This window comes from Neolamprologus multifasciatus, chromosome 9, assembly GCF_963576455.1.
Source record: "Neolamprologus multifasciatus chromosome 9, fNeoMul1.2, whole genome shotgun sequence".
In the NCBI taxonomy this organism is placed as follows: Eukaryota; Metazoa; Chordata; class Actinopteri; order Cichliformes; family Cichlidae; genus Neolamprologus; species Neolamprologus multifasciatus.
This window is the reverse complement of record NC_140447.1, coordinates 4,078,666-4,082,207: the sequence shown is the minus strand read 5'-3', so window position 1 is coordinate 4,082,207 and position 3,542 is coordinate 4,078,666. Positions and strand designations below refer to the sequence as shown.

The window sequence follows — 3,542 nt, the reverse complement described above, 5'->3', positions numbered from 1 at the left end:
ATGTAACACACGGGTAGAAATGTAAATCCAGTGGGTAGAACTGTGAATGAATACTCCCTCCATGTGTAGACTCTTGTGTTGTCCCTGGGTGAATAAATGTTTTCTGATGTGATCAGCTGTATGAATTCTACACAGAAAAATGCATTTACAGCCAGCTGAGTTATAATAGTTCACTTGTTGTGATATTGTGCAACAGTCAAATACTACAACGTTTTGATTGCATAAATCATTGGATCTAGCATCTCGCACACAAAATCAACCACTGGATTGTGTGTGTCCAGAGGACGATGATCAGGTTAGAAGACAAACTGTGCACTGTCTCAACTATTTGAATAAATGTTTGTTAATGAAACCAACCAGTATATTTCCTGTTGTGATTTCACATCAGTATTGATTCGAGTATTAAAGACAGGGTAGACAGTATGCTCTACCAAGGGGGAACGTCGCTGAGCAGAACGCAGATGGAAAAAGGTGTCATTTCAAATTTCAGACACAAAAGACTACCGCTAGGTAATCTTGAAAAGATTGTCATCACCATGGCTCCTGACTCTGCTGTTTGAGTTTGTGACTTTCTCCCTTTTAGAGGATGTGGTTCACCCCACCGTGATCCTGTCCTAGTACAGAGCACTCTGTTCTTGCCATTATTAGCTGTCCTCTGGTGTGGTTCCTGCACATTTCAAACATGCAGTAGTGCAGCCATTGCTTAAGAAACCTGGCCTTGATCACACTCTATTGGCTAATTATAGGGCTATTTCCAAACTGCTTTTCTTTCCAGCATTTTAGAGAAAATTGTATTTTGTTAACTGAAATATTTTCTAGATGATAACAGCATCCTGGAGGTTTTTCAATCAGGTTTTAAAACCCTTCATAGCACAGAGTCTGCATTATTAAAGATCCATAACAACGTGTGATTCTGATAACCTCGTTGTTCTGGTGTTGCTTGACCTAACTGCTGCCGTTCACACACTGGACCACAATATTTTAATATTTTGATAAGTGATTTAGTGGCACTGCGCTTAATTGGTTTAGGCCCACAGGGCTTAATTTTAGGGCCGCTGCTTTTTTTGCAGTATTTATTGCCTCTGGGTTCCATCCGTAGAAGGCATCGATCTCATGTCATCGTTACGCTGATGACTGCCAAATTTATTTGCCCCTGAGGCAGAAGGATGCCCACTCTTGGCATGTTAGATGACATTAGAGTTTGTTTGGCCTTAAATGTTTTAAATTTTAATGAAAGTAAAACAGAAGAGTTGCCTTTTAGTAGCCCTGCATCTACACTGGAAAATCTTTGAGGAAGCTTGCAAACCATCCGATCCACACAAGGGAAAAGTAACACTCTTTCCGATGTGACTGAGTTGTCCATTCAGTGCATGAACCCACAGTTGCTTCCAGCACAAAATCCTCCCTTGTCTTCTGCTTTTGCCTCGTCTTGGCACCTGGTTCAGGGATACTGTGGGTGTTGCACAGGGCCTTGGTTTTCACATAGTGTTTGCCCTTAAGTGTGTCACACACAGCTTGTTTGCAGATAAAAGCTTCTGCCAGGTCTAAAGTCTCTTTCTGCAGGAACTTGTGGAGTCCTTCGGTTACAGACAGAAGGGACTGAAACATCAGAAGTGCAAAGACTGCTGAGAACTTGTAGAGCTTTGCTCTGAGACCAACAGCTATGGGGGATCCAACGGCAGGTAGCAGGCACTCCAAAATGGCAGTCAATGTCTCAAGAACTGCACTAATTGATCACAACTGACATGCCCAGCAAGTGTTTGAAAGTTGCACAAGGTCAGTTTTTGATAATTCAAGCTTTGACTGATCCTCCATAAACTTATGATGATTGCATAGGGAGGTGCTGAAGAAAGAATACAAGCTGAAAAGCTCCACAGCCTCAGGGACAGCCTTGCAAGTATTGCACAAAACCTGGTTGTGTTGATGAGCATAACCACGCACATAGATAGCCTCAGGAAACACCTCCAGTGGAGCCACTCATAACAGCTGCACCATCATAGGTTTGTGCTACACACTTAAGCTCTGCAAGGCAATTGTTTTGGATCTGCTGCTGAAGCTCATTCGAGCATCAAATGATTTTATCTCTGCAAATGGTAGGAAACGCTCCTTCACTGCCCCTCTGACACATACCTGACACAAACAACTAACTCTTCTGCCTTTTCATTCCTTGCCTCACCTGCCATGATGGCACAGATTTTAGACTTTTTCAGATACAATGACACTGGTAACTTCCTGGGTACAACAGTCAATCATGTGATTCTGGGATGTCAGTGAGATGATATACTGTGCATTTGATGGGGGATTATGTTTTGAAGAAAAGGAGCAAACTCCTTCAAAAGCTCCATGCATGCAAGAAAATTCCCTCTGTTGGTGCTGTCTTCACCTTCATCATGGCCACGAAGAGGGAGTCCCCGTCTCCCTCCCTCCTCTCTCTGTAATAACTTGATCTTCCTCTGCTTCTCCATCCATTTGCGGCAGCTCCTCTGTCTCTCCTCGCTCTGTTGAGCTTTTTCTCCCTCAGCCTCTCCTTCTGCCTCACCCTTCAAGATACATTAAAACATACTGAATTGATAACTGATCCAACATAGTGTCATGGTCCTGGGTCATTTTGACCCAGTGTTCTTAGTTTTCCTGTGGTTTTGTATTTTGTTCCTTATGTTCATTGGATTGTTTGGTTTGGTATTTGGGTTCCCCCTGTGTCCATGCTTATATTGTGGTGTTTGTTCTGGTACCGTGTCCCCACCCTTTGTGTTCTGTGTTCTCCTCATCCCCTCATGTATTCATCCTTGTTCTCTGCCTCTCTCTGTGCTTCTCTCTGTGTACTCTGTGTTGTGTTTAAGGTCCACGTCTTGGTGTCAGTATTTTCAGTTTCGTGTCCTCCCCGCTCAGTCATGAGTAATTGTCCTCAGCTGTGTTCCCACTTCCCTCATTACCTTCTGTGTATTTATGTCAAAGTATCCCTTTGTTCTGTGTTGCGTCGTCCCTCTAGGTTGTGTGCGTTCCCCTGTGTCTTCCCAGCGCCTCAGCTTTAGTTTCTCCCAGTATAGTTTTGTATGACTTCTTATGTTCCTATTAATAAAGACCTGCCTTTGAGTTCATCCCTGTGTGTCTTGAGCCGTGCATTTGGGTCCTCTCTTGCCTTCACACAGCCGCCGCATGACACATAGAGGCTAATGTCATGACTTTTCCTCACACACCACAGTAATTTGTTGCTCCCAAATATTTAGAAGTTACACAGATTACATTTTGGGCACACGTGACTAAAATGGTTGCAATTTCAATTCAATTCAGTTTTATTTATATATTAACCCCTCCTCTGACAGTATAAGCATGGTTAGCTCCAAAGAAAGTAGCTCTAAGACTGTTGGTGTATCAGCTGATCACATTTCTCTTGAGTCTGTAAACACTGAAGGTGGTGCTTTAGTGCCTGTAAGCTACAGCTTTAGCACTCTTAACGCTACAAGGTCAGAGCGCTGTTCCTCATCCGCTCACTCAGGGCATTAATTAATGAATTAATCTCTTGCAGACTGTTCTTTCTAGGC

At 43.2% G+C, this 3,542-nt stretch overlaps 1 pseudogene; it reads right to left on the bottom strand.

Moving 5' to 3' along the window:
- Positions 1–1,067: 1,067 nt before the first annotated feature.
- On the bottom strand, positions 1,068–3,286 carry LOC146510845 (zinc finger MYM-type protein 1-like; annotated as a pseudogene).
- Between the last annotated feature and the right edge of the window lie 256 nt (positions 3,287–3,542).